This window comes from Gordionus sp. m RMFG-2023, chromosome 5, assembly GCF_954871325.1.
Source record: "Gordionus sp. m RMFG-2023 chromosome 5, tfGorSpeb1-WG-v2, whole genome shotgun sequence".
NCBI lineage: Eukaryota > Metazoa > Nematomorpha > Gordioida > Chordodea > Parachordodidae > Gordionus > Gordionus sp. m RMFG-2023.
Window position 1 is genome coordinate 13,518,911 of NC_088779.1, and position 12,218 is coordinate 13,531,128.

The window sequence follows — 12,218 nt, forward strand, 5'->3', positions numbered from 1 at the left end:
ATAACAAAAAAATTATTTATTTTATTGATTTTTTTATGCTGATAATCATGTGTATAGAAAAACTATCAATTATTTATTTAATAATTTACAATTAATAAATATGATGCATAATAAATTCGGGGAAAAAATTTTTCTTTCTACTTGACACCATTTACCATTATTTAAACAAAAGATTGTACATTGTTATGATGGACAGTCAAATAAAAATGACACATGGTCAACCATACAAAGAATTTTTTTTTTACCAACACTATTTTTTAAAATTTCTTTAATTTATAGTGTTTAACAAAAATGCCACATAATAAAGCCATTTATGATGTCCAACACAAATTTCAATATCTTTACGTATATCAGGCCACATTGAGAAGATAAAAACAAATTTTTTATTAATCAAATATTATTACAGGGAATACATTATAATTTTTTCAATATCTTTACCCATACAATGCCACATTGAGAAGATAGAAACAAAGATTTTTTTTATCACATATTAAAAAATTTTATTTTAATTTACAGTGTTCAACAACGTCAAATGGTAAAGCCATTTATAATGTCCAACTTACAATATATATTGAGAAGATAGAAACAAAAAATTTTTTTTATTATCATCCTTTGTAATTTAAGAAATAATCATATCATGTTATCATCTATGCCATATTCATAATATAAAATAAGTTATTATATATGTTTATGTCCTGGCTTTGACATGTATGCCTGATAACAATGATCCCATCTTTTAAATTTATGCTATTCAATTTCACCCCCATATTTTAAACTATACCAATTTTTTTTATTTGCGAATAAACGAGCCCATATATTTTGTCCCACACTAAACCTAACTCTTGGGTTTACCGGGATTATATTACTATTCTATTATTTTAATAAATCCAACGGAACCTTTGTTCTTCGACCAAGAAACAATTCCGAAGGACTGACACCTTCTCGGTTGCGAGAATTAAGATAATATAACTGAGATGTAAGTGTTATCTTTGTGTTTTCCAGCCTTTTTAATCCAATTTTAACAATAGCTACCATCCTCTCAGCTTGCCCATTCGAGCTGGGATGATACGGTGGAGCAAGATGTGTTATGTCTGTGACTCAGCATAAAATTGTTTAAAATCATCACCTATGAATACTGGATCTTCATTGGACACTATTGTATCAGGTAAATTGAATCGGGTCCATAGTTCCAGTAATTTCCTAATAACAATTTTTGTGGTATATCCCTGTTCTGCATATTCTATCCATTTTGAAAATGAATCAACCACTAAAAATAATGATTTTTTATCCAGATCAAAGAAATCGATGTGGAGACGTTCCCATGGTTTCTTTGATTTGGACCACATCTGACCTACCTCTTTAAGGGGCATAGCGGCACACGAATTATAGGAAACACGTTTCCTTGTAATTTTCAATATATTTGCCCATACAAGGCCACCATACTTAAACCCAAGATTTAATTTTATCCAGACCCTGATGTTCCGCATGTTATAATAAATCTACAATTTTAATAAGCAATTTAAAAGGAATTATGGATCTATTTCCTCACATTATACAATCATTCACCCACAGATAATTCTTTTTAAATTTTTTATAAGTTTTATAATTATTTTTCCACAGTTTTTTCCCCGATAAAATTAATTTTATCTGACTCAATTCTTTATCTTATAATGTATTAAATTTAAAAATCTATGATAATAATTTACCATACCCCATGATTGAACCTCCGCTTTATTGGTTGTCAGCTATATATTAGATATATATTTAAAATTTTTATCCAGTGGTTTCACCTCCATCCCATTAATTTGATGTCCAAATAGATAACTTCTGTTACCCCAAGAACAACTTTTTCTCTGCTAGCCCTCAGACCTTTATCCCGTAAAAACTTCTTCCAAACGTTGATTATGTTGTTCCGGTGTTACACACACCAGTAATTCACACATCATCCATATAAAAAAAACTCCTTCTAGTTTCTGGAAAACTGATGCCAAAGTACAGTGAAAAATCGGCTCTGACACATTTAATCAAACGTAACCTACAAAAGCAAATAATCCTTTAGGAGTCGTTATCATAAACAATTTATGGATTTCCTTCTTTAAAGGTAAATGTAAATATGCAGAAGAAAAATTAACTTTGGAAAAATATTTTGCACCTTTTAAATTGGCCTAAATTTCCTCAATTCTAGGCAATTAATATTTTTTTTAATAATCCCTGGATTTAAAGTAATACGGAAATCAGCACATAGATTCAACTTTCCATTAAATTTTTCTACTGGAACCAATGGTGTGGCTCATTCACTATATTCAATCGGAATAATAATTCCATCTTTCAGGGTAAAAAAATATCTTTAAGTTTAACCTATATACTTGATAATCATTTAGACGTCCTAGCATTTCTTCAAAAATTATACCATATTTTTAACTAAAAGCAATATTAACTATATTTATTTCATTAATTTCAAAATTTATTTTATCTTTATCAATTTCATTATTTACTTTAGAGTTACTCGACTCTATCATTAATTTTCGGGATACTCAAGAATTTGATTATTAACGACAGGTTTCTTTCCTTCGTCAATAAATTAGACATTTCTTTTTCTTGAATTTTATTTCGGATACTATCCGCAATTATTTTTCTTTAAGTATTATCATTAGCCAATTTGTTAGGAATGATAAAAAAAATTCCACTAATTATTACGAGGTCCGATTTTGGTAATCCAATCCCACCCCTTAAATAGTTTCTACATTTTTTTCTATTACCCATAATTTCAAACTTATGGTAGTATCATTGAAAATAACATCCCATTTGGGTTTACCCAAAACTTTAATTTCCGCATCAAATTGTTTCACACACATATCTTCTTTTTCAATAATGCCATTCGGCCAATATTTATAAAAATTATCTCTGACATTATAGAAATGCTAACACCAGTATCGAATAACATATCAATATACTCAATACTAAATTTAACCCGAGAACAAGGACATTGTTCATTTAATCTTTCAGTCATTAAAATCTCACATGTATTAATCGGCTGATTAATATTCATTCCATCTGAAATATCAATTTCATTAGAATCTAAATTAGGACATAAATTCAACTCGGAATTTAGAGACTTCTTAACAATATTGTTGATATATTTTTTTACAATATCACTAGGATATTTTTCCCATTTAAAATTATTATAATTCCTTTTATTCAAATTATAATGATAATTAACATTTTTAATTTTATCACCATGATAATAAAAATTGAAAATTATATCTCATTTTACCATTATTATATACTTTATTAAAAATTTTTTTATAATTTCTCGGTCTCTCGTATATGATCTTGGAATTTTTTTTAAAATATATCTAAATATATCAATTTTATGTTAAATTTTTTATGTAAAATTTTTTATGTAAAATTTTTTATGTAAAATAAAAATATTTAATTTTATTTATAAAAACTAGACGCCATATAACATATATCTTTTATTTTGAGTAATTATAAAAATGAATTTCTATATTTAAATAAATTCAGGCCAGGCCGACAATATTTTTTAAAAAAAATTTCTGGTTCGGGCCGGCAAAACATTTTTAAAATAATTTCGGACCGGGCTTGAAAAATTAGGCCCGATGCAGATCACTAATTCTTATTAAAATACAAAATTTTTATTAAAAATAGTTTAATATATAAATATTATGACTAAGAATTCATTATAATTACTTATTGAATATAAAAATTTTATGTTATAATAATATAGCAATTTTATGATTTGAATTTATAAAGAGAGGTCTACTTTTCTCTGAGATTCAAATTTTTATCTAGAATAATTTCCTTATAAATATTTAATATTACGAATCCATTTAAACTGCTCACCGGTGCTATTTTCTTAAATAGGTTTTTGACCTTTTCAAAGTTGAAGAAGACCTTTCATTAGTGCAGGTGCTAATCGGTAAGGTAGCTAAAATAAAAAGCAATGTTTTGATTTTAGGCAGGGAATCTAAAGTGCTATAACACATGGAAAGGGCTGCAAAGCATTTTTTGGTCTCAGAGAGTACTCTATTCTGTCAAAATTTTTATACCAAAATTCGACATCACAATCCTAATAATTCATCAGAATAAAACTCTGAGACTTAATATCCTCTCGCGTTTCAAGTGTATTCAGACTTAGCCGGCAAAAGAAAATGAAAGCTGTTTAGAATAAAATTGTGACTAATAAATCTTTCCTTTAATTGAAATAAAAATGTATCAATAAGGAGAGTAAAAATATTTATTTTATAAAAATCCTAAATCGTAGATGCATCAATATTTAAGAGATTGGACTATCTAGAAACTACTCTAGGTTTAAAATTTTTAATCCCAAACATATTAGTTATCACCTTTACTTTCTCATTATATTTACCAAATTAAAAAATTTTTCTTTTATTTAAAAATTATAAAAAATTAATTAAAATTTTTAAAATCTAATTAGTTTAACAATTATTAAATTTATAAATATCTAATTTACCTATGGTAGAAAAAATTTACTATATATTTTTATTGTTATTTAATATTTTACAATATATTGTTATTTAATATTTTACATATAATTTTTAATATATATTTTTAAACCATGTTATCATTTAAAATTGAAAATTCTTATTTGTATTTTTAAATATATTACATTTTCATATCGTATATAATTTTATTTATAAATTGAAACTGTTTTTAAATAAAATTATTCGCAATAAGAAAAAAATTTTAAAAAAAAATTTAACTTTTTTTCGGAGGTTATGGGGGGGGGGGGGGTGGGGGTCAGCCCCAAAACCACCTCTTATCTACGCCACTGAATGGAGGTCATTATTAAAACCTAGAATTTATATTATAATATAATTGTTGAAATATAAAATCTGGTGGAATGGTGGTTGATAAAATATGATGTAGATAGATATTTTTTTAAAAATAATATTTAAATTTAATTTAAAATTTTTATTTTATTTATTGCTTTTTAAGTAAAAAAATAATTTTTAAAAGGATCTGGATCGAATATTTAAAAAAATGATCTCGATCACGATCCACAATTTAAGGTCAGGATCTTAAATCCGAGAAAATTGACAAATTTAGGATCGAATCCAGGATCGGCGATCTTTTAATTCGATCCTTTAACAAATCTGATATGTCGTAATTTTTAAAGAGATCAGAACTATCCGGGATGATCACGGATTTTAAAGGGATAATTAAAAAATTAGGGTTTTAAGTTAAGGAATGATAATACGGTATTATCACATTTTAATCGTGATAAAGAGGAATCTTATTTTAAAAAGCGTTACGCGCATTTCGTTTCGTTTTATTTCTTTTAAATTTTATAGTTATTTATTAATTTTCAAATGTTGTTTTTTTGGCCTTATGAAATTAGATATGTCTAAAATAGGGTATCAATCGATAGCTAATCAAAAGATTTATTCAACTGGAGGTCATCTCCTCCTTAATGAGCGAGTCTAGGTCTGGGAGGTCAGGAATATTTTTATCAAAATAAAATATCGATATGGGTATCAAATAATAGCTAATTCTAATATCTTTTGACTGAAAGTCTTCATTCTTGGTCTTGATGGGTATGACTTGGTCTGGGGGTGGATAGAGGGGGTGGGGTGTAAAAAATAATTTTTTATAATATGGGTATCAAATAAAAAAAATTAAAATATTTTTCACTCATAGAGGGCGGGTCTAGGTCTTGGGGGGGGGAGGGGGGGTCAGGAATATTTTTATCAACACAAAATCTCGATATGGGTATCAAATAAAAGCTAATTTAAATATCTTTAGATTGAAAATATTCATTTTTTGTCTTGATAGGTAGACTAGGTCAGGAGGGGAGGGTGAATGGAGGGGGAAGGGATGTAAAAAAAATTTTTTTTTGATATGGGTATCAAATAAAAGGTAATTAAAATATTTTTTTATTGTAATATTAATAATCACAGGGCGGGTCTAGGTCTTGGGGGGGGGGGGGGGTCGTCCAACCCTTTAAGATAATAAATACATTCAGTCAAAAGATATTTAAAATACCTTTTATTTGTTTCCTATATCAATATTTTGTGTTTATATAAAAATTCCTGATCACCTAAGATCTCCCGCCTACTAGGGTATAATTATTACAATCAATAGATATTTAAACTAGCTTTTATTTGATACCCTCACCGATATTTTGTGTTGCTAAAAATATTCCTGTGCTTCATTTTTCTCCAAGACAAAGCTTTAGGCTGGACATGGATCTTTGATCCCACTCTATAAGTTTTATTATTTTTTTGCACCAAGTTTCTAACTTTCAATTATTTTAGTTCCTATAAAATTAAATTGCTATTTTAATTATTATTCATAATTCTTTGATCTACTGTTTATAAATCTTGACATTTTTAATATTTACAAACATTATTTTATGAATCTTAATTATATTATGTGCTGACTCTCTAAATTCATCTTATTAATTTTTATTACCTCATATTTAATATATATAATCGCCGGGGTGGCCTAATGGGTAAGATGTAGGCTTGGAAACACGAGTATGAACAAGGACGCGGGTTCAATCCTGGTAAGAACCATAAAAACTTTCGAGTTTTTCTTCGATGACTGATGTGTAAAGACATATGGTATGATGAATATCGGAGCTTAGAGATGACACCCCGATCACCGACAGGCCTGGACAGCCGGGTGCTAAGGATACCTGTCCAATAAACAAAATGAAGGACACAAATGAAAATATGAATATGAAAGCTAGGGCGTTCCCTCCATGCGACGCTCAGGGTGTAGGCCTCCATCCTGTGAAAAATAAAGTAAAGGTCAAAGCAAAGAAGACAAGACTGGCAAGTTTGAATATTGGGACGCTTAAAGGTAAGACGAGAGAATTGGCATCAATGTTGAACAAGAGAAAAGTTGATATAGCGTGCATACAAGAGACGAAATGGAAAGGACAGAAAACTTTGATGATTGGAGATGGGTATAAATTGTACTATAATGGACTTGTTAGCAATAGGAACGGTGTCGGCATCATCCTCAGCCAAGACCTAACCTCTTCAGTAGTAGAAGTCAACAAGATCTCTGATAGACTAATGAAGATAAAACTCTGCATTGGTCAATCAATACTACACATCCTATCAGTATATGCTCCTCAAACGGGTTGCAAGGAAGAAGAGAAAGATGACTTTAGAGCTATCCTTGATGAAGCTGTAATGGAAATCCCTAAGGATGACCTAGTCATAATTGGTGGTGACTTAAATGCGCATGTGGGGAAAGCAAGAGATAGCTACAAAAGGCATCATGGTGGTTTTGGATACGAAGAAAGAAATGATGAAGGAGAGCACGTACTGAAATTTGCGCAAGCCTTCGACCTTGCCTTAACCAACACCTACTATAGGAAAAAAGACAGTCATTTAATAACATATGAAAGTGGTACTAGGAAAACACAGATAGATTACATACTAATATCTCGCAGAAGATTAAAAGATGTAATAGACTGCAAAGTCATCCCATGAGAAGATATCGCTGTACAACACAAGCTACTAGTCATGGATTTACACATCTCAAATATATCCACTCAAAACAAGATAAAACTGGAACCATGCATCAAATGGGGCAAATTAAAAACAATGACAGATTCCTTTGCAATCAATGCAAACATTGAAACAATAGTGTGGACAGACCTTTCATCCAAATTAATAGACACTGCAAAATCGACGCTAGGCTTGACAAGAGGAGGCAACAAATCACACAAAGAACTATTGTGGTGGAATCAAGAGGTACAAACCACTATACAGGAGAAAAAAGCCCTTTATAAAATATAGTACAAATCCAAAAATGCAGATGACAAGTCAAGATACAAAATATCCAAGAGATTAGCTACAAAGGCGGTGGCTAGGGCCACGATGACATGTACGAAGATCTACATACCAAAGAAGGGCAAAATAAAATATACAGATTAGCCAAACAGCGAGAAAAGAACTCTAGGGATATAAACGGAGCTCCGAAAGTAATCAAAAATAAAGATGGGGGCTTCTCAACTTTAATTCCCACATATTGCATCTCGATGAACACTCCCCTTGTCGTACAACCTATAACAGAACAAGAAATAAGATCTACATACCAAAGAAGGGCAAAATAAAATATACAGATTAGCCAAACAGCGAGAAAAGAACTCTAGGGATATAAACGGAGCTCCGAAAGTAATCAAAAATAAAGATGGGGGCTTCTCAACTTTAATTCCCACATATTGCATCTCGATGAACACTCCCCTTGTCGTACAACCTATAACAGAACAAGAAATAATCACATGCCTCAAGCATATGAAAAACAACAAAGCTAGGGGTCCAGACGATATTCCAATAGAAAGCCTTAAAGCACTAGGAGATGATGGAATACATCTCCTCACAAATCTGTACAATAAAATACTTGGAAATGAAGAGGTTCCCCAAAAATGGAGGCAGAGCTATCTAGTTCCTATCTTCAAAAATAAAGGGGATCCACACAATTGTCAAAATTACAGGGGCATAAAATATTTCTTTTATGTTTTATACCTCTCCTCCTGCCTTGATGAAAATTGAAAAACATCTGGGCTTTTAATAAAGGGGTAAAAAAATAAATATCATGAAGATTTTTGAAGATCGTTGATCGCAGCGATCTTCAAATTCAAATTTTACGATCTTCAAAGATCTTGCTCAAATTTTTGAGCTAGATCTCGCTCAAAAATCTTCAAAGAAATACGAAAAAATAATAGAAAAAAAATTAAGAGATATAATCGAAATAGGAGAGACACAGTTTGGCTTTATGCCTGGAAGATCAACAACCGATGCTATCCATGCAATTAGGCAAATGAGTGAAAAATACAGTTAAAAGAACAAAAAGCTACACATGGTCTTTCTCGATCTAGAAAAGGCCTTCGATAGAATCCCAAGAAAACTTATCTGGTGGGCGCTACGCCACAAAAAAGTTCCCGAAAAATATATAAGAATAATACAGGATATGTAGATGGGACATACAACAATGGTCCGTAGCACAACAGGTACTTCAGCAGGCTTCACAATAGCCGAAGGAGTTCATCAAGGGTCGGCTCTCAGCCCACTTCTCTTCATTACAGTAATAGATATATTAGCACAGTCTATACCTCAAACAGTCCCGTGGAATATGATATTTGCAGATGATATTGTGATACTTGCCGAATCCAAGAATGAAATGAAAGAAAGGTTAGTGAATTGGATAAATATCCTAGAAACGCACGGATTAAAAGTAAATAGAGAAAAGACGGAGTATATGGTGATAGGAGGAGATGAAACGGAGAGTATTGATATAAATGATTGGCAGATATCCGCAATTGAAATCTGCAAATATTTGGGCTCCACTATACAAACAAACGGCACAATAGAAAAAGAGATAAAGAATAAGATTAATCAAGGGTGGTTAAAGTGGAGATCTTTATCTGGAGTGCTATTTGACAAAAGAATCCCACACAAATTAAAGGGAAAAATCTACAGTTCCATAGAACCAACTATTCTATATAGTTCGGAAACATGGCCAACCAAAGAATCAGACGAGAGAAGTCTACAAACTATGGAGATGAGAATGCTGAGGATGATTGCTGGGGTAACAAGAAAGGATAAGGTGCGCAGTACAAGAATACTAAATAGTTTAAAGGTAGTGCCCATTAAGACTAACTTAAAGGTAAACAGACTTAGGTGGTATGGGCACACAATGAGAAGGCCTATGAACTACATAGGAAATAAAGTTGAAAGTTTGGAAGTGATGGGCAAACGTAAGAGAGGAAGGCCAAAACTTCAATGGGGCCATAAAAGTTAGAGCCAATATAAAGAAGTATAAAATAGATAAAAGAGATTGTATGAATAACATAAAGTGGAGAGAGATGTTGAAGGAGCTTACCACCAGAAAAGGTGAAAGCTAAAGAGAAAAAAAAAATATTTAATATATATACTCAAACCTCTGCAAAATTATTTGTTAATCGTGAGTGAATAGAGTTGCCATGTCAAAATTAAAATTTTCAAATTGCGGGAGAAATTTAGTATTTTGCAGGTGAAATATGAAAATTGATGTAGAAATATAAAAATTGGTTTAATTAATATTTTTTGCGGGTAGAAGCAAAGTGCCGGCCTTTGGTCGGGATTGTGAATTGGCTTAGTTATCCCCCTATTAATTCCTATAATTACTATATATAAATATTAATAACGTTTTATAATTTCAAAATAGGTAATATTTTTCAAAATAAAAATATTCTATTACTGTTAAATTATTATTTATATATTAAAAATATTAAAATGAAAATAAAAAAATATTGTGTGGAAGAAATTTAAAAATTGTGGTAAATTTTTGCTGTAGATTTCCAATTACGGTAGTTTTACGAGAGTGAGATGTCTGCGTGTACACTAGAAAATGCGGGAGTCTCCCACTGATTGGGATCCTGGTAACCCTGATCGTGAACACTAGAATAAAATTGTTTAAATAATATATGAACCCAACCTAACCAAAAAGTGTTTTATCGAACTTTTGTTCAAATGCGACATTTTTGTATATTAATTAATATAAGATGATTTATCAGTGTTATATTTATCAAATAGCAATTATATATGTATATTATATGTATCATATGAGAAAATATATGTCCATATATACTTTTACAAAATTGTTATTAGCTAAATACAATTTATAATAAAAGTTAATAAATTACAGTTCTCCTCACTACAAATTGAATTCATCATGATAACGTAATATTGATATGATTATATCCTACTAGTTTATGTGCCAGCGATAATGATGGATTTCTTATGCGATTTCAGGTAACCTCATCTATTACACTACACGGAGCACCGGTATCTCTTTATTTCTTTCTTTCTTTCATAGTAAACTACAACCATCTTCGCATTTATGGTAGCCTTATTAGAAAATGACAGGCGAGGTGTCCGTGTTAGAATCATTTGTATGGCATGCGTTCTACACTCTTTCGCTATGTGGCTTGCCTTTCGCATCGAAAGCATATGACTTTTTTGTATGAAATTAGGTTTAAAACTTGATTTATAATAATTATTAATATAATTATTATGATTTAATTTGTTTGCATTATTACCATTATTATTATAAAATTTATTACCGTTATTATAACTATTATTCCTTAATACGTGTTTTTGGAACCTTGCGTCGGATATTTAATGATTTTGTTAACTTCTATCTAAGTTTCCTCTTCCAAGGAACTCAACGCACGGTATCGTCAAAAGTGATATTACCTTCGGTATGCTTTGACCGAAGCACTCGTTCCAACTCAGACAGCCCTACTCCTAAGATAAAAATACCTCTTAAAAGTTCATCAACCGACGATTTAAAATTACATAAAGAGCAAATACTTTCAATTTGATCGAAAAATCGATAATAGTTACACTGCCTCTTTTTAAAGTATAAAAATTATTGTGATGTAGAAAAATACTAGAGATATCCTTAAATATTTTCTCTAAACTATCAAGTAAAGTTATATTATTAATGCTCTCTTAATTATTTGAGAAGTGAAAATGTTTAATTTTAATTAAGTTATCAGTATATGCTAATAACAAATCTTTTTTTTTAAATATTTTGATCAACAATATTTTTTACTTTGAAGATGAGTTCTAAATTATATAAATAGTCCTGAATATTATCCTTTTCATTGACGAATTCGGGAATATAGAATTGAGTAGATGTTGATGTTTCTTCGTTTTTCTTTTGAAATATTATCCTCGAGTCTTCGTTAGGCATAGTATAATTTTAACCTTTTTATTTAATACGTCTCTTTTTTTAAAAAAAATAATCGTCGCCAAATGATATATATCAAATAGTATTTATCTATGTATATTATATGTATCAAATGAGAAAATATATATCCAATCTATTACAATAAATTGTAACTTAAAATCAAATTAACAAAATACAATTTATAATATAAGTTAATACACTACAAGCAAATTCCAAGTCTTTAATTATGACTAGGAATCGAGAATGAGTAAGCATATTGTCCAAATATAATTGATTAATAAAATTTTTTAATTAATGAAACTAGATTTAGCTTCCCTGGGAATTTCTGACGAATAGTCGATATTGAACAAGTATATAGCATAAACAATTTTTTTATAAAAATTTAATAATTGATGAAACTTTTTATAGTTGGTTGGGGATTTGTGACCAAGAGTTGAGATTGCGCAAATATATTGCATAAAGATTAATTGATTTTAAAT